We start from the raw sequence: 26952 nt of genomic DNA, 5'->3' as shown, positions 1-26952 counted from the left end.
AACAACATCCTGCAATGGTGCCATCACCATGCTTCACACTGAGGATAGTGTTCAAGATTGGGTTTCAAATGTTTTGCTCACCTCAGACCAGAGTTCTCCAACATGCCTCATGGCAAATGCTGGATTTATTTCCACGAATGCTTTTCTTTTAGTCGCTTTGTTTAGGATCTTTCCAGCTTTCCAGCACAGAGATTTCATTGGCCTTTTGGTTGCTTCTCAGACTAATCCCTTCTTTACCTTCTCACTGACTTTTGATGGACAGCTAGACAGAGTTGCTGCTGTATCATATGCATTTAATTCTTTAATATGTATTAAGATGTTCAAGATTTATGATTTTTTATAACCAAACAGAGATGGATACTTTACCAGAATTGTGTCCCACACTGCTGTCTTGCCCCCAGACTTTTCTGACAGCTTTTATGCCTTTATGATGCAATTTGTTCAGGTAAGTTAAAACTAAGACTTTTCCAGGAACATTTTTATTGAGATCACATGACACTGTAATTGCACACAGGTCAACTCCATTCAACTGATTCTGTTTTCTGATGGGAACTGTTTACACATGATCTAATTTAGTGATTTCAAAACAACATTGGCTAAATATTCGTGTTAGAATTATATTAAAAATTATAAAGGCCTGTTTAGATTTATGACTTATAAATTCCATTTTCAGTAAGTTTCAGGTAATATGATTAAAACATGATTCATTAAAGGATCATAAGATTTTACAATATTTTAACTGCTAATTTTAAGGTGTTTTGTGGTACAATTTCTTTGCATTTCTAGCATAATATCTGCTAATTCAAAACGATTATTTCAAACAGAAAAATGTCCAGGAATTTTCAGATTTATTTAATTAGAATCTTACAACAATATTCAATAAATTCTTAAGAAAGATATTTAAAAAGCAGATTTGTAACAAAAGCAGATTTTTTTAAACATATAGTATTTTCAATTATTTATGTATTTTATTTATAGTATTTTACTTATATACGTGTTTGGAGCAGTTTAGGGTTCTGCAACAGCAGCTCTTCAGCAGCTCTGGGATTCAAACTCACAACCTTCTGGTCACTCCTTCTGACCTTCTGAAAAACCATTGTGCCTCTGTTTTTGATGCTTGATAAATCAAAACTTGTAAGTTTCTTCACGTCATCCTCCCACGTCGAACATATCGAAACAAGCAGAATGTGAGGGCAGGGTGCGTCCTCGTCCCATGAGGCCTTGCGTGAGTGTGTGTGAGCGCAAGGATTAACCAACTCCAGGCCCACACACATACACACTTCTCTCACCTCAACCTCCATAACCTGTCACAGATAACAAACATCTTCAGGGCAGGCGGTGATCCATGAGTGTGTCACAGCACATTCCTTCCTCAGGCATGATGCCTAATCTTTTAATAGCATGCGTTTATTTGTGTGTGTATATATATATATATATATATATATATATATATATATATATATATATATATATATATATATATATATATATAAACACATACATACATGTGAGTGTTTGTGTGTGTGTGTGTGTGTGTGTGTGTGTGTGTGTGTGTGTGTGTGTGTGTGTGTGTGTGTGTGTGTGAATGTCTGTGTGTGAGTGTGAATTTCCTCTGTGACAGGAAAAATAAATGTTTTGGGGAGGATTTTGCAGACAGTAGCAGATCAGTGTTCTGTGTGAATGCCTTTAAGTAACACATGGAAAGGAAGCATGTGTTTATTAGAGTGACAGTGTAATGATGCAGGATTTCCAGTTCAATTATAACAATTATGCTAATACTGCAGAAATGTGTTTGTGTGGTGCCAATTCACCCCCAGTGCATGAGTTCATAAGTCAAAATACATTCGTTATTTAAAATAATAGTGAGATAGTAAATTTAGAAATGTACAGTGGGCTCAGAAAGTATTCAGACTTTTTCAGTTTATTGTGTTACAGGTTTATGTGTTCAGTATTTCTTAGAAGCTCCTTTGGCACCAATTCCAGCTTCAAGTCTCTTTAGGCAAGTCTCTACACCTGGATTTGGACAGCTTCCCCCATTCTTCCTTTCAGATCCTCGGAAACATAATCAGACTGGATGGAGGAAGGACATTTGGATACATGTGATGAAAACATTTCAGGTTATGTGCATGCTGGAGCAGGATTTCTTTTAAGACCTCTCTATATAGTTGTATCCTTCTACCAATTTGGACCAATCTACCTATCTTTGGTGTTGAGAAGCACTGCTAGTGCATAATGCTGCCACATATGCACAATACACTACAACATTACACAGATCCATGAATACATTTATATGCCGGCATTCGAATCATGGTTGATGTTAAAATGTTTGCCATGTATTAACACTAAACTGTGTTTGAGGCTAGTCACAGTGCCTTAACCTCATCTTACACTGTGACAGCCATCCTTCATTATAGGGATGGTATTAGGCAGCTGATGAGCAGCTCTTTGGTGCAGACTTATGGTGGACAAACCACATAAACATACTGTATTAAAAGGAAGAAACTTATGTGTGAGAGTTTACATACTGTATGCTTATCAGCGAATGTCTGCTTATTAGGGAACCATGCATCATAACACTGTGCAGAGAAAACTGTGAAAAACTTGGAAACACAGAACTGATGGTATTCACAACATATGTGCAGTTTTCTATGTATTGTTCAATTCAGCACTTCAAGTGTAAAGACTGCAGGTCTGCAAGAGAGATGCACTCAAGCTGTAATCTCACATAGTGAAACCCCAAAACTCTGCAGCAGTGAGCGTGACAGCACTAAAAGGTTTACACCGGATACATGACAGGCGTAAGTTACATGAGCGTGTTACTGCATGCAACACCCTGACCAGACAGACAGGAAGTGTGTGTGTGTGTACGTGTTTGTATGTGTGCGTGTGTGTGTGTGTGTGTGTGTGAGTGCGTGTGTTTGTGTGTGTGTGTGTGTGTGTGTGTGTGTGTGTGTGTGTGTGTGTGTGTGTGTGTGTGTGTGTGTGTGTGTGTGTGTGTGTGTTGATGGGTTATGAAATGCAATTTTTTACCAGCATTTTACCTGTTATGAAGTACCGAGGTACTGTTACCAACCTAAAATATTTTCTTTAAACATCAAATGTTTTATTCCTCTTATTCCACAGCAAATTACTAACAATTACATTTTTTAATTAAAGAATGCATTTTCCACAAATATAAGCACTTTATGGGTATATTGTCTAGATTAGCTGTAGCCTAGTATTAGCGTTGTTCTATTGCATCATCAGTGGGTGAAGACCAGGCTGCATGCACACTACACAAGCATGATTAATGTGAGATGGTGCAATTGTTTCTTTTACAAATATGCACCAATGTGCGTAAACACACACATATGCACACACACACACACACACACACACACACACACACACACACACACACACACACACACACACACACACACACACACACACACACACACACACAAGCTCTCCTCCAGTTCATTTATCACAAGCTTTTTTGTTGGTATAAGGTGCAGTGCAGTGCAGATTAGCTGTAACGGTTCCTGTAACTGTTTATCTAGTTAACATTACACATTTAATGCAGTGCCACTACCTGTATTTGGATTTGAAACCCAAGTAGGCATGGCCTAAAATGTTTTTTAAATGTTTTAAAATGTTTCTAGAAATATCAGCATTGTCAGTATTGGTGTGTGTGTGTGTGTGTGTGTGTGTGTGTGTGTGTGTGTGTGTGTGTGTGTGTGTGTGTGTGTGTGTGTGTGTGTGTGTGTGTGTGTGTGCATGTGTGTTTATCCGTCTGTGATATTTGCTAATGGCTTTAGGGTTGTATTTGCCAAAATGTAAACAACTAGCAGTCTAATTTAATAATAAAGTATGGCCCTGCCCAAGCAGTTACTAAAGATGAAAAAATGGCTGCTGTAAATGCATCATCAGCACATGACATTCAGGATAATGTTCATGTGAACCTTCTGGCAAAAACATATACGTCACACGCCTCCACATCACCACACATATTTGTGAAACATTCCGTCCCAAGGACACAGTTAATACAACACATTAAAGAATCCAACGTGGACACTTAGATAACAGACTTCCTTACATCTGAGGCAAAGTAAAATCATATGCTGATGTGAACGCTTAACCTGTCAAAGTTGAAGGTTTTCCTACTTGGAATTCTCATGTTCTGTAGAGGTTCTGTCACAATCTGCTCACATTTTTATAAAAAGGTATTAATTAACAATGACACCAGGTTATAATTAATACATGACAAAAAAGTATCATTTATTATACTTGTAATACATTCGCACAGAATTACTGGGTCGAAGTAGTGTTTGGAATGCTGACGTGTACACAGTAATGACGTGTTCAGAACATTTACATGTTCAAAATTATGGCTTCAGTGAGATTAAATGCTGTTTATATATAACACATTTCAAAGAAGATTTAGATTCCTAAAGAGCAAGCCAAAGAAGAGAGTGGCAAGAAAAATACAATATTGTGCACTCCTGCCTTAAATAGAATGAATGTGCACAATATAGTTTTACTATATTAAATATTAAACAAATCTAAATAAATAAAATCACTTCCTGTTGATCTCAACTAAACTTAGACATGCACTGTGTGTGTTTGTACTTCCAAAAAAAAATGGAAATTGCATTTATGCCTCGGTTTCTGCTTTGGAACTTGAGACTGAATGTATGGCAAAGGATGGTTTTAGTTGTCTAAAGGGGGTAATTAAAAAAGGGCATTAAACACTGTTTGCTAGATCACAGGCACAGGATTACATCTGTAATAGTAATAGATTCCATTTTCCAAGTTGTAAAGGTTCTCTGAACTCGTCTCAGGTTTCAAATTATGTGAGATAATCTGAGTAATTTGAAACTAATGCTGTATTCAAGAGAACAGAAAGCTTGGTATTTTCTGAATCAGAACTTCCTACTTCCATTTACTACAGCAGTTTTTTGGAATATCAAAGTGTACAGAATACTGAATTTTGTAGAATGCTGAAGTCTATGGAACACTGAGAATTCTAAAGTTTATGGAATACTGATGTTTATGGAATACTGAAGTGTACAGAATTCTAAAGTTTATGGAATACTTTTTTTTTGGAATATTGAACTGTGTAAAATTCTGAAGCATACTAATTACTTTTCCAAACATTTTCATTTCTGTATTTCATACATGTATGGAGTATCCAAGCCTCTGTGGGATTAACTCTCAGTGCAGGACATAAGCTCGAATATGTCAGGAAGGGCATCTGGTACAAACCTGTGCCAAATAAAACACATGGATCTGATTTTGATGTGTCAGAAGTGGATGAATGGTACAATAAATAACCAATATCTGGATTCTGCATATTAATACTTATTTGTTTGTAATGTTTTTTGGTAATTTTTCATTTGACTTCCTTGTTCAGCATAATTTCTGTTTCCCTGTATTGCACTATAACCAACCTTTGAACTTGAACTGTTTTTTGCCACGGGTTTTGAATTTGTTCTAATATCAGACTGTGAGATGAAATGCAGCACAGATAAACAGGACTTTTGAAAACATATGATCTGTATTAAGGTGACATATCAGGTCCACACACCCACATTGTTTCGCAAGGCGTCACAGGAACCACGTCACTGGTGTCAGGAACCTGCGTCGATTCCCATGATTCTCAGCCAAATGTTCATCTCGCACACTTATAACGCCCAGACTGGTTCTTAACGGACAGGTTTGGGCTGCAGTCAACTGCAAACAGTTGCAAACTCTCGTTCATAAAAATAGCTGCTAATAAACATGTCAGCATTAGTGGTGATTGTTTGTTAGTTATGTCGTTGTTATTGACCGGGAATTCACCTCGACAGAAAGAGAAAGACATATGCTTCACCTTTTTTTTTCTTGTCTACGACAATGTAGTAAAAATTATTTATTGTATAAGATCTCTACTATATCTACAGCTTGTGAAAATAATATACTAATGGGAGTGCGTGAAGAAATCATTGAAATTATATTAATATTAATTAGAAAAAAATACAATATAAACATATACATAAAATATAAATCATGTTTAAAGTTAATTCTAATTAAAAATGACCTCTATAACACGTCCTTGACCTAATTCAATTTTTAACATTTCATTTATTGTAGGTGCAGTGTGTGCCATGTTACTGCCATGATGACATGCTTTATTTTATGAGAATACAGTTGCTAGGCACCAGTGAATTATGGACGGTCAACATCAGCTTTCTGATGTTGGCTGTTAATGATTTAACTAGCTAACACATAGTCATTTAGGCATTTATATAGAATAAAAAACTTTTTCCTCAGGCGTGACTGAATTCCAGCTTGGACAAAAAGTCTTGAATGCTTCTTCAATGAATAAATAAACGCTCTTAAAATTCACTTAAATGGCTAGTAAGAAAGAATTGAATTAATTAACATGACTCATAAAGCAAACTCTTAAAGTTCAATTTGATCAATCAGCTACAGTGAAGGAAAGTAATCACTTACTATGACTTATGAATGAAGTTCAATTAGACCATAAGGCTAGAAATTAAGGTGACTCATGAATCAAAAGTTTCAAAAGTTTAATTCACTTAAATGTCTCTTTTTAATAAATGAAATCACTTAAGATGACTCATTTAAGTAATCTGATTCACTGAAACTAGGCATTTAAATGAACTGAACTTTGCGAGTTTTGATTTGGTTGACTTGTATGATTTTTCTTAAATGTTAGCCTTCAACATGGATTTCTTTGTTCAGGATGTTTGTAGTTCATGCCCTCATCTGCTGCATTGTTAATGGTAAAACTGAACATGATTCACTTTCACTATTGCTTCTTGAACAGGAGTTTAGTCGTGTATTTGAAATGAATAAAGAAGCCTGTGATGTTAAAGCAGAGCTCATGTCTGAAAGGCGGAAAAGCCTAACGTTTGTTCCTGTGGTGTGAATTACAAAGAAGTGCAGGCCTACGTTAGGTGTTAGCGAGGATATTGTATGTAATTGGTTTATTTTGATACTTCAAGTACACGTTCAAGTCAAACGGACACTGTCGAGCTAATTTGCAGTTTTGTGAGTACGGAGGAAAAAAAGAGTTTTGTCCGCTAAGGATCCTGGTATGAATACGGCATTTGCCGGCATTGTTGTGAAAATGGATGAACATTTAAAGGAGAATAAATTCTGTCATCAGACCGGATTTAGCACTTTCATTAAGTCTTCAAAGACACCGCCACTGTGCAGTAAAAAAGCAAAAATCTGTCTTTTGAGTTAGAAGAAAATGATTCTGTGTTTGCTCTTAAGCTGTGTGGACAACACCTGTTGCTTCATCTTCAGGGGGAAAAAAAATTTAACATGCATTCCATTCTCCAGGTTAAAACCAGGCAGTTCAGTCAGTCAGAAACACACACACAAACAAAAAAGGTGTGTGTGAGGCGAACATGAGAAACACACACAGACCCCAGGATTAATATTTCATCAGGAAGCTTAATAAGGATCTGAAATCCGAGCAAGCTTGAACTTTTATACTAATTCAATAATTACAGCTGTGGTCGAGGCAGGAAACGGTGTGGTAATTACGGCAGGCTGTGGTACGAGGAGGCCGAGTTAACACCTGAGTTCAGACTCTAATTAACACCTACAGGAGACTTTTGTTGTCCACAGAGGCTGTGTGTGTTTCCCACACTAAAGTTTCAGCTCAACACAGACGCAGAGTCACGCGGCACCCAAGAGATCAAGTTCATCACAGATGAGTGAATGCAGTATCAAACCAATCAACCTGTTTTACATACTAATCACGCACTCCCATTATCACAGTAAAATCTAAGTTTATAGTTTCTTTCTTTCTTTCTTTCTTTCTTTCTTTCTTTCTTTCTTTTCTAGTAAATAGTTTATTCCTATAGAATATGAATAATTCTGACAGAAATCACTCCTCTTAATCCTTCTCTCTATTCATCTTTCCTCATTTTGTTCTTTTTTATCCTTACTTCCTTTTTTTCTTTATGTTGTTTCTTCTATTTCTCTTTCACAAATCATGTACTTGCATCTTTTCTGTTATTTTTAGATATATTCTTTCTTTCTTTCTTTCTTTCTTTCTTTCTTTCTTTGTTTTTTTCCTCTCTCATCTTTCTGTTCTGCATAAATTTTGCATGCAGTTTTCTCCTTCCTTCCTTCCTTCCTTCCTTCTGTTCTGCTGAGTGTTCATTAGATGTTTAGAGAAATACTGTATATATATATATATAATAATAAATATCCAATACAGTTGTTAAATACTTATTTGTGCTGCTGCAGTGTTTAATTAGTAATAACGTATGTTATGCCGTATATTTTATATTTTATATTCTTCTTGTTGCAGAACATTCAGCATTACACTGAAAATCTTGACATGGTGTTAGATGATTATTGTAGTGTAAATTTACAACACATTAATTTTTTTCACTTCTTCTCCAGCTCCATGCTCATAGCAAGCTTGTGGTCTGTAGGGTAAAAGCAGCCAATGAGCTCATTGTGGAAGGATGAATGGTAATCACTGCAAATACACAAACACCAGTGATGTGTAACTCGTGAAAACCCAAACAACAGATGTAGTATGATAAGAAGAAATGTCTATTGTGTAACTGAACCCTCCTTCACGTCTCAGGACATGCTGAGATCAGGTTCAGGTTCGGCTTTACAGAAAAACAACTTTTCCCCCGAGCTGCGGCAGAGAGATGAAGATTTCTTTACAGCTATGATACAATATTCGTATGGTGCTGAATTACATCATCGTACACGTTCATGCACTCTGATACACGCTCCATAAGCCATCATGGATTTCATCAGTGCTTTGAATCTCAGTGACATCATCATTAAAGGTATTTGTTACATTTTCTTTGGTAGAATAAAGCAAAATAACATTCATAGTTAGCAAGATTTACCAAATTATATAAATTTAAAATGACATCAAATTTAATAAAATTTACAAAAATTACTGGTAATAACGAAGCAAGCAACAAACAAACAAAGGATCAAACCTGTTAAATGAATAACACAATTTTGTCAAAATATATATCTGAAAAGATGTAAGGGAATAATCTTAAAAAATGTTTCTGCTAAAAAATAAATCAGACAAACATTTCAGTACACAAAAGAACAAGATTTTGTAAAACACAGTATTAAAGCCCTGGAATAGTAAGATAAAGAAGAACAAGAACAATAGGGACAAAATTAAACACTTCTTTGATTGAACTAAAAATTGTGTTAATGTTTGAATACAAAAATTAAAATAATTTTTGCCAGTGCTCTCAGATGAACAGAGCTCTGTGAAACAACATACTGTGTGTGTGTGTGTGTGTGTGTGTGTGTGTGTGTGTGTGTGTGTGTGTGTGTGTGTGTGTGTGTGTGTGTGTGTGTGTGTGTGTGTGTGTGTGTGTGTGTGTGTGTGTGTTTGTCCTGCTTTCTGCTTGAGTGACAGTGCATCACAAGCACTCAGTTTCCTTGAGGTTCCCACCATGCGCTGACCCTCACAGCTGCACTCGCCTACCGCTGGACCACATCTGCCCTGCTACACACACTGCAGGACACCAACCATCCCATATCAACCCCACCTGCTTCTGCCCCTACCCCTCCATATGTCACACAAAGCCATCCAAAACACATAGACAGTACAAAAACTACACAGCAATAGCTATTTTTCATTTATTTGATTCAAATGTCACATCAGTTCCACACAAATGACAAACCACCCCCACCCCAGTAGGCTACAGGTCATTAGACTGGTGAACTCTAACTAACAACACAAGCGCAACCCACTCCATCATCTATACACTGCGCTTAATCACACTCACTTTCATTTACATTGGACTCTGTGACTGGACTGCTTGGCAGTGTATTGTACAGTATGTACAAGATCTCCCACTACCACATACAATGTTTACACTCGAACATAGAGAGTGGCTTTCATTTTCTACTTGTCAAAGGATTTCCACTTGTTTACTATTAATACTATTTCACTGACTTACTTTAGACACCTTTTGTGCTAATAAGAGCTATTTATCATTTTTGCACTGAAACTTGAAACAATGGCTCACACTAACGTTAGATAAAGGTGAGGATTTTTGTCTAGAAATTAGTGGCCTCTGACTTTTTAAGGAAGAGCTGCACATAAGTATTTATGATTAACATAAGTACTTAACATTGTCATCACTTTGGAAAACCCACCACTGCATATTTTCAGTTAATAAACATGCACATTTTTGGATTTGTTAAGAAATTGTTTTTATAGTTTTTTTATATAGATTTTTTTCTTGCAGCTCTTAGTGGAGGAGGTGAAGGTGGGCGTTACATACTTATGAGACTTGGGAGAAAGTCTTGTAATCCAGCTCAGGGTTCTCTTTAGCACTGGTGGTTGATTGATGGAACAAAAAAAATTGCTCTAATTACTATTTTGACAGAGATTTGCGTCCATAGTGATTCAGAAAATAGTTCCTCGTCTCTCTGGAAGGCTTTAGAGACTTAGATGTATTTAGTTTCCTCCTGGTTTCATGCTCAAAGTTTAATCCCAAAAAAGTCTGAGCTGAGGATCCTGATGACATTTACTTGTGTGTGTTGACTGTCTGGATCCCGAAGATGGCCATTTTTTTCCCTCTCTGTCTCACCGACTCATACTCACATGTCCACTTTCAGGGAAATGAGTTTGCAGAAAAACATCCTGGTGCACGGTGGAGCCTGTTGAGCTGATAAGATCTGTGTGGGGATGGAGACGAGGTCAGAGTTCGCTCCCTCGCAGCCATCTCATGTCGATTAACATTAGGATAATTGTAAGTTGTGTGGCTGTGGGAGACCTGGAGTTTGAGTTTTAATTGTGAGTACGGTAAAGTTCATTCTCTCTCAAACCTCCAATTAACCCTCTATTCTCCTCCAAAATTTAACACACAAAATTACTCCTGAAATACAAGAGCTGTTTAGGAACTCTGAAACTCTGAAAAGTTTTGCAGAAACCCAGAACTTTTGAGAATGTTTTGCAGAAACCCAGACTCTTTCCCTGGACCAAAAAACCTTCATGGGATTTTTATAAACATTTTCAGAAACACAGGATCCTCTTTAGAAGATCGCAAACCGTTTCATACAACTAGAAAACAAAGCATTACAAGAACCCAGAAACCATTACAGAATGTCATGCTCAAGCTCAGGAACCTTTTCCAGAACCCATGAACATTTCAAAGAGCCCAGAATCCATAAACACATTTCAGGAACCCATAAAAGAGCAATGACCACTTTTTTCAAAAATTCTGAAGGAACACCTTCAAAAACCAAGGAACATTTATTTTATGAACATATTTCATAATGGTAACCATTTTACATTTCAACCTTTGTCATATATCTATCAAGAACACTTCAGGAACTCAGGAAGTCTTTATCACAGTATTCAGGAACAAGGAAACGTTATAGGACCTCGTAATTTTTTGCAGAAACCTACAAAAGCTTTCAACAGATGGGAAAACTGTTTATAAATCCAGAAAGAAAAAGAAGAAAGGGACGTTTTCTTTCACTTCAGGACCCTTTACTCTTCAAATTCAGTTTTTAGTATTCTATATAAAGCTCTTTATTCTTTTAATTCTTTTAACTTGTTACGTGCCAAGGCAAAATACGTGCCTTGGCACGTAACAGGTATGAATAAACAAATAGGAAAAAAAGTCACTTAAAAAAACAAGGAATCTAATTAGATAACTGTAATTTTCACTAGTTCTGCATTTCCACAACTGATTTTTATGTGTGTTCTGGGTGTTTAGGCTCCATTAACTCCTGTCTCCACATTACAGAGGTTAAAGGTCACTTGTATAGCAGAGAGCTGTCATGCTCCATTAATCAGCACACTGACAGAAAAGCAGTGAGTTCAGACACTAACCTGCTTCATCACTTGCTAAACGAGCCGCTCCTGTGTCCAATCTATTCTCACGTTACTTCCAATGCTACAAACACGTCATCCACAAATGCTTTATTTAGTGCGCAGCCGTGTATTGTACTCAGATAATTACAACAAATTTCAAATTAGTTAAGCACAGCGGATAAAAGCTCTCATTTTTAATACAAATCTTGAATCAAAGAAATGTTTTCATATTCTTCTTATCATTAGCAAATCTTTAGAGAGTGTTCACTAAGGAGTTAATTTTTAAAAAATTTTTTAAAGTATGAGCCAAGTACATGAGCCATAAAGAACTATATTTCTAAGTGTGTATGTGAATGTGTGCAGTAAAAACTCCAAAATCTGGCTTGTTATGCTTCAACTAACCTGTTCTAATAAGGAAATAGCCTGTTGTATAAAAAGCTCTTAAAGGTTCTATGAAAAAGTAATAGGATCCTTATTTAGAAGTCCTAGCATTTCATTTCATGTACTGCGACAGCCATACATATTTAAAATGTCAATAAAAGCTTCTTGACTTGACTTTAACCAAAAAAAAATAATGATTATCCAACAAATGCTTAAAGAACACTTGAAGAACCCTTTTGTAAGAGTGGATAAATTAACTGAGCAAATGTGCAGAATTAGCTCCAAATTATTGTTCATTATTTTCTTCAGGGTACCTAGAACCTGTCAGAAGCATCCTAATAGGGTTCTAAATAAAACCTTTAAGGGGATACAGAGGAACCACACACTACTTGTCTAAACTTTTGAAGTGTCTAACCTGATTTTCTGTGTGTTTTCCCAAATGATGTTCCCATGAGATCATCTTTCCAACCATCACTGTGGATCTTTCAAAGAAGCCAAATCTTACTGCACATGTTATATATTTTTTTAGTTTTTAGTATCTGTCAGTTCTTCTTCATGTAAAAGAATATAAATATAAGATCTTTGAAGATAGCCAAAGTTAATTTGCTTTCCAGATGTCTAACAGCATGGATGTGTCATTGACAGACATGCAGCGTCTTGTCATTTTACCCGTTTGATGATATGCCGAGGAGCAGGGTGGTATTCTGATTAAGCGATTATGTGTATGTGTGTGTGTGTGTGTGTGTGTGTGTGTGTGTGTGTGTGTGTGTGTGTGTGTGTGTGTGTGTGTGTGTGTGTGTGTGTGTGTGTGTGTTTGAGCGATAAGACCAGGTTCTCTGTGTCGGTGTGTTTTGCTAAAGCTATGTTAGCTAACCGGCCTGACCGGCAGCACCGCTCTGCTGCTGTCTAGACGTTCAGACCTGCATGAGGGCAAAAACATCCGATCATTCATTAAGAAAAAAGAGGGGAAAAATAGCTCAGCAACATCAGCACACACAGCAGGTGGAGATCTGGGCCATGTGTATATATGAGTGTGTGTGTGTGTGTGTGTGTGTGTGTGTGTGTGTGTGTGTGTGTGTGTGTGTGTGTGTGTGTGTGTGTGTGTGTGTGTGTGTGTGATTCTTGTGAAAAAAAAAACATCTAAACAAGCTTCATTTTTGAATATAGATTTATTTGAATTCACTAATGATAAAAATAATGAACACAAAATATTCAAAAGATCACTGTATCCATTTCTTCAAGTATAATAAGATAAATATAATTTATAATTTATGATGAAATATAATATTAATTATACTCTATATATCCAATAAACAAGCTAACAAACAAAGTTCATCAGTTTGTCAATACAAACAGTAAGTCAGAACTTCTGACTACAATGAAATTTTCATCCATAAAAAAGTGTGAATTGATAGTTTTGATCATTTCCTCTTGATTCAAACCTTATCTCACAAAGATTCAAACCTTATCTCACAAACCAAAAAGTTTTATTTCAAGATCATTTCAACAAAACACGATATACACATGACAACAAAACACACAAAAACTTTGGAAAACCTCCGGATGTGTTTCATGATTATTAAATGTATTTATTTATAAATAAACCTGTGAGTCAGCAACCAGAATTTGACTGTGATTTGTTGTGGTAATGTTCATTAATTAGCTAGCTGTGTTTCTGTCATTTTTTTTTTAACCTAAGGATCAAAATGAGCTACTGACTAATAGAATTAGATTGAATTCATGGCCTCTTTAGGGCACCGGATTTCGAGTTCTAAGGTTAAAGTGTATAATTTCAGTTTATTATCTTGTATATTAAATGAGTCATGTAGGTGTTTCTCTATTAGATTGCTTTTCCAAATCGATGAGATCATCTTCATAATGTCATCTTGACCCACCCTCATCATTAAAGTGGTAAATAAATGGGTTGATTTTTAAAACATAATCAGTGTTGAGCAGTGTTAAGCTCTTACAGGAAATCTCAAATAATGCATACACGCCTCAATAGAAATTCAGTTCGTTGGAGTAACTATGGTAACATTTCATCCAACTGTATAACCAATGGCTCTTTTTGTAATAGAACTTTATTATAATAATAATAATAATAATTATTATTATTATTATTATTATTATTATTATTATTATTATTATTATTATTATTATTATTATTATCAGGGCTCTCAAGTTTTCAAGACAGGCAAGAGTGACATCTCCAATGCCATGAACCCACCCCTACCCTCTCGGCATCAGCATTAGAACGTGAAAGCATTAAAACCAAGGCTGCTTGTTCTGAGCAGTGAACCGGGTCCCCCTGGCACCATCTCAGGGCCCCCAGTTTAAGAAATACTGGCCTAGATTACTTGTTCTGAGCAGGTGTTGTCAGTGAACCTGGGCCCCCTGGCACAATCTCAGGGCCCCCAGTTTAAGAGCCAATGGCCTAGACTGCTTGTTCTGAGCCGGTGTTGTCAGTGAACAGGCTGTAAAACTGTTGGCTAAGTTACAGACACTCATGAAAAACTGATGCTGATTATCTGGAAAAAAAAATTTATAACAGCAAAATATCATTGTTTGTGTAAAATTGTGAATTTGTTGTAACATACTCTGTGCTCAAAGTGATGCTCGCAGCTCCAGTGATTTTCTCTGTGGGTGAACGAGGATGATTATGAACAATTTTTTTTCATTGGTTGTTGCATTAAACCTTACCCATGTACAATAGTTCTATTTTCTGATTGGCTATTGTGTAGCCTCTTTTTTTGATTGGCTGATAAGTGTCAGGCTCGACTAAAAACTCCAGAGGGGACGCGCTTGATTCCTGCCCGGTTCCATAGAGACAGCGTTGTGGACTGATACATTTTTGGCGCTGAGGCTTATTAAATATATGATAAATAGTAAGTTTTTAGTAAGTTGCGTGACAAATACAATGTGTGGCGGGAGAGCATGACAAAAGACCCAAATGAGTGACTGTCATGCTCAATGTGTGATACTTGAGAGCCCTGTTATTATTATTATTATTATTATTATTATTATTATTATTATTATTATTATTATTATTATTATTATTATTATTATTATTATTATCACTAGTAGTAGTATTACTGATCACTTCACGTCCCTGCAATTGGATCTCATCCACAGATCACTGGGACAGTGTGAGGACAAGCTACATGGTATGTTCCATAAAAAGACAAAAAGTAAACCAGCATTTTTTACCACATTCAACCTGCAATAACCTAGGATGGATTAAAAGGACAGAATACACTCTGAATAAAGCTACAGTCATATTGGACCAAGTCTTGCGCAAGGCTCCTTGGGTTGAAGCAACAACCATCTGATCACTCACACAGAACTCAAACATGGTTTCTTCAGGATCCTCAAGCTTAATTTTGGCTAATGATTTGACCAATTCCTGCCCACCATCCAACACACTGCTTTCTGCCCTCTTTCACATACACAAGCTACAGATGCCTTCACAGATTATTTCTTGACTTTAACTTTATCTTACATTTAACTAATCGAAGCCTACACAAATCAGGATTAGGATTATTTTTCCCAAGATTTTGTACCATTTAGGACAATTTAATACCCAGGCTTTTAATTGGTAATATGTTATTTCAGACAAAAGTAAAAGTCTACTAAAACAGACTCTCTGCTCTGGCTATTTATTTATTCATACAGTGAAATAAAGCAGTGTCTTATTTTATATGTGAATGTTATAAATGATGCGAAAGATGAACAGTGAACTCTTTGCTTATTGCTCAGCTGAGTGGAAAATGTTACGGGTGTTGCGTGTGCAGTGAAGTCATGTGGAGGTGAAGCTGTGTGTTTGGTCTCGTTCCTCAGTGATTTATCCATTAGGAGGAATTCGCTGTTGACTCTGGCGTTCCTTATCAGGGCTTAGGTGCTGTTTGATGGCGATTTTTCACCTGATTGCGTAAAGGGGTCGTATTTCCCCGGCTTTTAAACTGTTTGCCTGCCTTAACACACGCACACACACACACACGCACACACACACAAGTTCTGTCCCTACTGGGTTTGCATTAAAATATTATATCTGTGTGTGTGTGTGTGTGTGTGTGTGTGTGTGTGTGTGTGTGTGTGTGTGTGTGTGTGTGTGTGTGTGTGTGTGTGTGTGTGTGTAGGAGCCCCACACGCATTCTCTGAAATCTCACTGATAAAAGTACATTTAATTTATTACAGACTTAAGTGTGAAAGCAACTTTGCATGTGCAGATTTAGTGCACAATGCTAAACCGGTGTCTGTAATTAAGAAACACAGCCTTGGTCATGCTTCTGATGGGTTTGCATCAAAGTATTATCTGTGTTACACTCTGAATGTAATTTTATGTTATGTTTGGTACTGGAGAAGTTTCTTTATTTAGTTTTCGGTTTACTTTGTTTAGTTTTCTAGAGCTTCAAGGCTAATTAAGCAAAGTAATTAGATCTTACAGGAATGCATAATGCTGCTTTTACTCTTAAAGTAGAATCATGCTTGCTGTTCATTATGTGAAAATTCATGCAAGATAGCTGAAGTTTGTCCTTGGTCATTTTGTGTTGCTTCATAAATGTATGCTGTGTGTGAAATTTACACTTTTAAAGGTTGGGGTCAGAGCACAGGGTCAGTCATGATACAGACCCCAGGAGCAGTAAGGGTTATGGGCCTTTCTCAAGGGCCCAACAGTGGTAGCTTGCCAATGCTAAGGCTTAAACCCTATCAACAAGCCAGAGCCTTAACCATTCAAGCCACCAGTGCCTTTATACAGTAAGGTGCATCTTGCTTTAAGGTTATTCATTAGTGATCAGAAGGTTGTGAAATTAAATCCATTAAATTGACAGGCTCATCTCTGCACTTGCATAGGATTTTGTTATTTAAATATCTATGGAAAAATCCCAGTTTCACTACTTTTTCGGTCCAGCCACTTCGTGTTACAGTATATCTGGAACAAATAAAAAAAAATTGTTTCCTAGATATTCTTGTTGTCACTGTGAAATAAGATTTTTTTGCCGAGTCATCGTATACAAGACTTGTTCATGGCTAAAAAAGGTTCTCTATCTTCTGTTCTCCATATTTATCTAGCTGGCTAAGCTACTGCATATGGGGTATCCTGAACGCTTCTAGCTGCTGTGTAAATCAGTCAAAAAATACCATCATTCCAACTTCCTGTTTCAAATGGAAATCAGTCAACATACAGAATCATATCACAGCACTCTAGTTCATTTCACGGGAACTTGAGAAAAACGAGTGGATTTCTAGTATTTATTATTAGTTGTTTTCCTCACACAGACTTCATAGATGTTGTTACATCTGCGTAATTAAAGTAAGCACCAGTTTAAACATCTGTACTATTTCGGAAGGGATAAATTAATGTCTCTAAATATAAAGTTTGTGAATCGTTAAGCACTCGTAAATATCACAGGGGAAATCCGGTTAGAGTAATCCACAGCATGGCCAATGAGCAGCTTCATTACAGAAGATTTTATTCCTTGCACTGTAATGTGTGTGTGTGTGTGTGTGTGTGTGTGTGTGTGTGTGTGTGTGTGTGTGTGTGTGTGTGTGTGTGTGTGTGTGTGTATCAGGGTGAGGAGGAGATGAAGGTAATTTATGTTAATTAGCATGAGGGTTTATATTCTAGTTATAGTGACATCATTAATAAAGCTGTAATCCTGCAAAAGAAAAAAAAAGTTAGTTAACAAATAAATAAATAAATAAATACAGGGATAGATAGACACAGTAGATAGATAGATAGATAGATAGATAGATAGATAGATAGATAGATAGATAGATAGATAGATAGATAGATAGATAGATAGATAGATAGATAGATAGATAGATAGATAGATACCCAATTGTGGATTTGTGAAGCAGTTAAATTCATGAAAAATGCAAAATAATCAGTTTAAAAAAGAATGATAATTAAAATAATTAAATGTGTTGATAAATAATCTGAGAGTGAAATAGAAATGCTTCACCTAAACACTGACACTTGCTAGGATAAATTGAAGAACTAGGTTTTATTTCAAAGGTGTGTGTGTGTGTGTGTGTGTGTGTGTGTGTGTGTGTGTGTGTGTGTGTGTGTGTGTGTGTGTGTGTGTGTGTGTGTGTGTGTGTGTGTACGTCTGGGCCCAGGCCTTGTTTGAGGAAAGATTATCTTGACAAATTGGATAAACATCTTCTGCGTGACAGGTCGCTGATGGAGACTGGGCTGTGTGCGTGCACACCTGGTGAAGGTTTGCTCAGTGTGAGGTGTTTGTGTGTGGTGTTTGTGTGTGTGTGTGTGTGTGTGTGTGTGTGTGTGTGTGTGTGTGTGTGTGTGTGTGTGTGTGTGTGTGTGTGTGTGTGTGTGTGTGTGTGTGTGTGTGTGTGTGTGTGTGTGTGTGTGTGTGTGTGCTGCTCCAAAGCTCCTGCTCTACCTGCCATGGTCCAATGTTTGTCTCAGACAGGTAAGAACAGGCACAAGGGACACAGAGCTTTCCAAAACACAGCATTTGACATCCAGGTGGGCTAGTGAGAGTGTGTGTGTGTGTGTGTGTGTGTGTGTGTGTGTGTGTGTGTGTGTGTGTGTGTGTGTGTGTGTGTGTGTGTGTGTGTGTGTGTGTGTGTGTGTGTGTGTGAGAGAGAGTGTGTGAGAGAGAGAGAGAGAGAGAGAGAGAGAGAGAGAGTATTAGACAGACAGAAAGAGAAACAGAAACAGAGAGTTAGATAAACTGACACAGAACACCAGATAGTGGGAAAGGGAGAGAGAGTAAGAAAGATCGAGGGAAAGAAAGAGAGAGGCTGGTTGGTGAAGCCTGAAGCTGTAGTTATGGAGAGAGAGTAAGAGATCCAGCTTCCCCTTTTGCCCTCCATCTTTCTGTGTCATTTGTCCGCTGTTCTCATCTGTCTCTCCTCCCCTCCGCTTGCCTGTCTCTCCTCTCCTCCACTCGTGCGTGTCTCCGCCTCTTCCCGCTTGTGTTCTCTCCATTTCCACACCCATCCGTCAGTGCAGGTAAACAAGCCGAGGCTGTAACTTTATCTCCCTTGAAAATCAGTAACTGGGTAAGACAAACATTACAACAAAAGACAGAGATCAGAGCATAGCGTCTAATAATAATAATAATAATAATAATAATAATAATAATAATAATAATAATAATAATAATAATAATAATAATAATAATAAACAGTATTTAAATTGAAGTATGAAATGAAATGTCAATTAAAAAAAATTTAGCAAAAAGCAACTTTTGAAAAAAGGCAGACAATGATTGACCAGGTTTTGAAAGAAAGAAATCAAGCTAGATGTGAATACTTTTCAATAACAGCAGTTCTGACAACAGTCCAGCTACAATCATAGGTGTATGTGAAAGCACTTGTTTTATATTATCTTTACAATGATAACAGCTCATTCACAGCAACTTGCATGATGTTCCACATGAACAGGTTGTAGATGTAAAGATTACAATAAAGAAAAATGTGTTTATGTAGTGTCTATGGAAGGAGTCTCCAGTGTCAGTGCTTTGTAACAGTCAGAGGTAAAGCTGTAACTTTTTCAGAGGAGTTTACACTTGAGCGTTCTCAGTAACAAAACATGACAAACTGGGTGGTTTTATCTTATTATCTTCTAGAAAGAGGAAAAAAGAGAGAGGCTGGTGAGGGAACAATTAATTGTAGTTGCTGTACTGTAAGTGGGAACTTGTTTTATGATATTATACAGTATGCTGCAAAGCTGCTGTAGTAAAAGAAAACTAAAACACTTGGAGTTGTGCTGTTATAGGAACTTCATCACAATCACTGTTTTATTCATTAGTAGTATATGAATGAAAAGGTAAAAGACGGAGACAGAAGAAGATGGGGGAGGGGGTGTTGATGAGTGTGATAATGAGACAGCAGTGATGGAGGTGAGACTGTGAGACTGTGTCCTGAGGGAAATCATGCCCCATATGATTGATCATGAGCAGAGCTGTAAGGCCTCTCACTCAGATCACCTTTCTCACTCAGCAACATGGCAGCCAGATTCTGTTACCTGTTACCTGTTCTCTCTCTCTCTCTCTCTCTCTCTCTCTCTCTCTCTCTCTCTCTCTCTCTCTCTCTCTCTCTCTCTCTCTCACCTCCCCCCTTTTTGTCATTTTCTGTCTGTCTCTCTGTCCCCCTGCTCTTTCTCTCTCTTTATGTCTCTGTCTTTCTTTACCTGTCTCTCTCACTGTCCTCCCTCGAAAGAAAGAAAGAAAGAAAGAAAGAAAGAAAGAAAGAACAAGTAAGAAAGAAAGAAAGAACAAGTAAGAGAGTTACAGAGAGCCAACAATAAGGCAGAGAAGTGGATGAAGGATCAATTTTATTTCCAGTGCTTCAGCATGAAGCATTTAGTTGAACTTTTACTGACTTTACCAGGTCCACAACATGAACAAAGTTTCATATTTCCAATGTAAACTTCTTTCTTCTAATGCATCATAATTTTTATAGTTTACTCATTCAGGCGGGACTTTTACAGCTGATGCGCCACATAAATGCATGGTTTTTTAAATTTTCTTTTAGGCGATATATGTTTATTTTACATTTATTGAAGGAGTCTCCAGTATCAGTGTCTTATCAGAGGTAAAACTCAGGGTTAAAATTGTAAGATTATGTTTTCTGACATCTTCAGAATTTTTTTAGTAACATGACTAGCTTTTTTCTTTTGCTTTTACTTATTTTATAGAGATTTGTGGCTAAAGTTTTTTAGGGACTTAGCTGGTTTAAATCTGTTAAGTGATTGCAAGAACTCATTTCACACAAAATTAATGTTCCACATTAAATTTTAAACCTTAAATGTAACTACAATTGCGGCTTGTAATTGTTTAAACATTTGTATTGTTGGAAAAAATAGCTTTGTAGAAAATAGCTAATTAAAATTAAAATTAGTGAGTAAAATAAAAATATTTATTTAAATACAATCAAACAAGCATGAACTTTAAAATGTGGCTATATTTGTGAGTATAATTCAGGCATACAAACACATTACTTGTTATGCCTTCTCAGCTATCGTATCCTCATCTGGCTCTTAACATGTCAGTTTTATTTTCAGCTGTACAATAAAACAAAGCTGGACTTCATGACCGTAAAGTTCCTGGGTTGTTCATTCGGTCTCTCGGTTTTGAGCCCGGCTCAGATTGCTTGTTCTCCATTCACACTGTTTGTGTGGCGCGCCAGAAGGCAAACAGCGCTACGAGCTCCAGATATCATCACTGGACGACTGAGTTTCCTGTGACGTGTTAGCGAAACTGCAGAGCCTCCGGGCATGATGACAACAAAACCCTTATCATCTTACTGACACAAAAACACTCCTCCAAAACCCTAATCATGTTCAGGCTCTCCTTTTAACCTGCCATTTACCCGTCATTTAGTGCTAAATCTAGGTGTGTGGTGATGTTTATTTGGCAGGATTTATCTGATCAAGAGACAAATCTAAAATAGATAAAAACAGGAATGAGTAGATGCTTGATTCCATTTCTAACATTAGAAAAAGTGTTGTTGTTTTGATTCAAAGCTTAGCTTAGTTGATTTTCTAGAATCTTGATTCCATATCATGATGTCATATAAACATGTTTAAATATTATGAAAGGATTTAATGCAAATTTTCTAAAATTTTTGTTGAGAATTTTCTAAAATTATTATTGTTGTTGTTGTTGTTGTTGTTGTTGTTGTTGTTGATTACAACAACAATGATAATCATCAACTGTTATTGTGTTTTTCTCATAATACACAAAAAAGTCCCACCATTGTATAAAATATACTTATACATATAAATATGCTTAAAATGCACTTATAAATCTTTATGTATATTAAGATTTATGTATATATTTTTTTGTTTGTTAGGTGTGTTTGTTTTAATTCAACACTACCAATGATGACTTGCAAGTAATTTGTCCACAATGCATTGCCTGTGTTATATCTCAATCCAAACTCCAATAACCAAGCAATATTCATACACAGTGAAACTGTGTGTGTTTGTTGTTTTCTCAGACAACTCTGTGATATGCTCCTCCATCTTCTATTGGTGCTGTAAAACCCTAAAATGAACAGTGTAGTGAGTCTGTCCTCATTCCCTCACTGGAGTTTAGAGACACAGGGAGTTTGTGTTCAGCCCACTAAACGGAAGAATGCTACCAGTCATGGCCGCTTGAAAGGAAACGTGTGCAGCTGCGTGTCGCAGCTCGGCCGTAACACAGAGTGAAATGGTATTCTTATTTCTATAAGTTATAGATCAGTCTTGTGACTGAGACACTGCTGGGTTTCAACAATGCTGAGATGTTTCATAAAGCAATCACAACAATTCTTTAACAGTTGATTTTTTTTTTTTATGAAAAATGGTACTATTTACCAATTTATACAGTGACTATAAAAGCTCTACACAACAGAGGGTTTTTGTGATGAAAATGAAACTAAGATAAATCAAGTTTTCAGATCAGATTATCAGATATTTTCTTATACATATATATTTAATATTAGCATCTAAAAAATTCATAGAAAAAATGTTACAAAAAAGAAAACCGTACAATAAGCTGGTTGCATGAGTGAGCACATCCCGTAATTAATGCATATTTAAAGCATATCATACAATTGTCTGATAAAGAACTTGTGTTTTGGGTAAGTGTAGGGGTCAACAGTAGCAGTTTAGCGATACTTGGGCCTGAACCCCATCCTCGTTCCAGATCCATCAAATTGTGAGGAGATCTCCTGTGCATGGCCCACTTTTTTACATTCCATAAGTTCTGGATCTGATTTAAATGTTTTATTTATCATCTTTGGCTGTCTAACAGAACACTGTGGTGTTGGTTTTTTTTTTACTGTGATTCCTTCTATTGAGGCCCAGTCCTCAATGAAATACCCCATAGCATGATGCTGTCACGACCATGTTACACAGTAGACATGGTGTTCTTTGGGTGATAAGCCTTTTTAATTTATGCCACACGTCTTTAAGAGTTATGGCCAACAATTTGTACCTTGATCTTGTCAGACTATAACACATTTTGTGTCATAGTTTGGAATGATATAGGGAGGCTTGGATGGTTTTTCTTTTCCATGAGAAAGGGCTTCTGCCTAGCCTGGCCTCCCTGTAGCTCAGTCATGTGAAGAATATAAGAGATTGTTGCCACATACTGTACAAGGAGTGACTAGTACTTGACAGATTTGCTTGTAGTTCCTTTAAATGTTGCTGTAGCTCACTCGGAAACCTCCATGATATGTTTACTTCTGTTTTGGAAGAAAGTTTTGTATTTTTACTGATCTATACCTTTATAGAGCCAAATCCCGTACATGCTTCTTAAACTCTTGGATGACCATCAGCAGTCAGATGAAACCAGAATGATGTAAAGAAAATCTTATAGAAACTGATGCCCTTTACTTTAAGTTTACTCACTCATTATTTTTCCCTAAAAGGTTTCTGTTCCTTTTTCACTTGAATCTTGTATTTCTGCTAAAGTCACATTAATGGTATAAAAAGATCTGACAAGCTTTATCTTGGGATATTTTTTACATAACAAAAAATAGCACAGATTTTATTAGATGTGTATAAATTGTATAAATTATAAATTATTGTTCTCTTCACTTTTTTCTTTCTCTAAATAATTAAAAAAACAACAGAAAAAACACAAAATGTAAATTCCTCTGTCATGCAGATGTTGTAAGACAAAGTTACATCCTTACCTCTGCAATTAAAAAATGCAGACACTGGAGAATCTTTCAATGAATGGTTAGTATCTCAATACAAAAAACTCATCCAATATATGTATTTTATTATCTTTTCATGTAGAATCTGTGTCTTATGTACAAGTTTATTTGTGCCTTGTTACTATAAAAAACAATTACTATAAAAATAATCCTATTGAAATTTACACGTATCAGTGCATTAATATAACTTGCCAACATTTTGCTTATCTACAGTCAGAGCTGTTAAAATTAATTAATTATTCAACACCTTGAGTGAGTTTAATAACTCCAGTGAAGGAGGCATAGTGTGTGTTCTCTGTACCTGTCAGTCCTTTTGATTCTGTACATGACAGTGAAGGAGTAGTCTGTGCCTGTCAGTCCCAGTAAAGGAGATGTGGTATCTGTAACTGTCAATCCTAGTAAAGGAGGCTAATGTTATAGCTCCTGGTTTGAGTAAAGCAGGCATGGCTTCTGTATTTTTTCAGGCCTAGTAATGGAGGTTTGACCTCTGTGTGAATCTCAGTGAAAAATGCAGAGCATTTGATCCTTTCACATCTAGTGAAGAAAGACTATTGCATCAAACGATCTAAATAATGTTGTATTGTATCATTGGCTGCTTTTTCATACATAATATTTTCTGGAAGAAATACACATAGCCACTAGCAGGTTCTCCAACCCTGCACTGGCACCATGACGGGAGGAAAAGTGTGCACACTTCTACACTTCGTCTGTAACGGAGACTCCTGTTTCCTCTTCATTTGTATAATGTCATCTCAGGGATGAAATTGAGTCCTATGCAGTGGGATTGAAGTTTTAATTCGGCTCTCAGGGCTTGAGGCCATACACAAACTCTGTCCCGCCCACCCATCGTCCAATCAATTAACGGAGACACAGACTCATACATACATCTCCCTCTCTCTCTCTCTCTCTCTCTCTCTCTCTCTCTCTCTCTCTCTCTCTCTCTCTCTCTCTCTTTCTCTGTCTCTCTCTCTCTCACTCGCTCTCTCTCTCTCAGCTATCATCTTAGTGACTCTTCGTAGATTTGGTGAATTTTTAGACCCCCTAGTGACAAACCTTGTAATTTTTTGCATAGTGACTGTTCTGTACTCAATATGGTTCTCCAGCTCACATCACAGCTGCTAGCTCTATGAGATTTTGCTCTACATTTTAGCAAAACTGAAACTAATAAAAGTGAGTTCTTCCATCCATAACCGTTTTCTCCTCACTACCTTTCCTGACTAGTCCTATGATAGAGTATATGATAGGAATTATAGATTTTTTTACATATGGAAAAGTTAGTTTAGATAACCAACATCTTCCTATAAATAATACATTCAACTGCTATTTTCTAGTCAATTCTATATCATGGTTTTCTAAACAACATTCTTGGAAAACATTTTGATATACAAATGATAAGGACAATTCAGCTAATATGCAAATTTCTTTATGATCTCATCAGTGCCTTCTAGCACATTTTTGAGCAGGAATTAGTTACTTTCCCTTGAAATGAGTTGTCACTCGTTCTTTTTCTGTCTATTTCCATGTCTCTGATCATGGCGTGTAAAACGCTCACACCATATTGTCCAGCTGTTGTTATTTTACCACTTTGTGAAACATTAATAATTTGGCACATGCGTGCATTGAGCATCCAAGATAAAAAGCACAGACAAACATTTTGCAGCTGTATGTAAACGAGTGCTGAATGCTCGGTGACCAGATTGTATGGTGTGTTCTCTCTCTCTCTCTCTCTCTCTCTCTCTCTCTCTCTCTCTCTCTCTCTCTCTCTCTCTCCTCTCTCCATTTCACAGTATCTCTAGCCTTAAGCAATAGTATCAGATGTTTTAACGAGACACACACGCCGTGCATCTGTCAGTCGGCCGCTCTGTAATTAACACTCCACGTGCCAGAGGCTCTCAGGCCCCGAGCGCCGCTCACTAAATTAAGGCAACAACTTGAGCAAAGCCAAAATTGAGGAGAAAGAGAGGGGAAAAGGACAAGCATATCAATCAAGAGCATCTTGAGAACTCTTTAGTATCTTTTTCATCTTTGGTGTGTTCAGCCACATTATAAGTCTATGTTTGTAGCTAATTTAGGTGGCATAAAAACATAATACAATTTTCTGGGTTTGAAACTTAGCTGATTGTTAGCCTGTTTACTGTAATTCTAGTTTGGGAGTTTGCATGTTAAGTTTAATTGTATTTTATGGGGGGATTCTCTGTAGCATTATAAGTGTTCATTATAGACATATATATGGGGTCATCTGTTTACTGTAATTTTAGATTGTGGATTAGCAACACATGTTCATGGATTAGTGTTTATGATAACTTTATTTGTTGATTAATGTTGACTGTAATGCTAGTTCATTGATTAATGTTTACTGTAATGCTAGTTTGTGGTTTAGTGTTGACTGTAATGCTAGTTTGTAGATAAAGTTTAATGTAATGCTAGTTTGTAGATTAGTGTTGACTGTAATGCTAGTTTGTAGATAAATATTTAATGTAATGCTAGTTTGTGGATTAGTGTTGACTGTAATGCTACAGTAGTTTGTGGATTAGTGTTGACTGTAATGCTAGTTTGTAGATAAATGTTTAATGTAATGCTAGTTTGTGGATTAGTGTTGACTGTAATGCTAGTTTGTGGATTAGTGTTGACTGTAATGCTAGTTTGTAGATAAATATTAATGCAATGCTAGTTTGTGGATTAGTTTTGACTGTAATGATAGTTTGTGGATAACTATTTAATGTAATGCTATTTTGTGGATTAGTGTTGACTGTAATGCTAGTTTGTAGATAAATGTTTAATGTAATGCTAGTTTTTGGTTTAGTGTTGACTGTAATGCTAGTTTGTAGATAAATGTTTAATGTAATGCTAGTTTTTGGTTTAGTGTTGACTGTAATGCTAGTTTGTAGATAAATGTTTAATGTAATGCTAGTTTTTGGATTAGTGTTGACTATGACATGTACCACAGGTATGGATGAGACAAAGCAGCGCTGATAGGATAAATCGACTGACACACGCTGAAACTCAGCAGCTCTTATCTTATTAACCTCAGAGTCTCAGGTGTCAAAGAGCAGTCCTTCAGA

The sequence above is a fragment of the Tachysurus fulvidraco genome, chromosome 2 (assembly GCF_022655615.1).
Source record: "Tachysurus fulvidraco isolate hzauxx_2018 chromosome 2, HZAU_PFXX_2.0, whole genome shotgun sequence".
Taxonomy (NCBI): Eukaryota; Metazoa; Chordata; class Actinopteri; order Siluriformes; family Bagridae; genus Tachysurus; species Tachysurus fulvidraco.
This window is presented reverse-complemented; position numbering follows the sequence as displayed.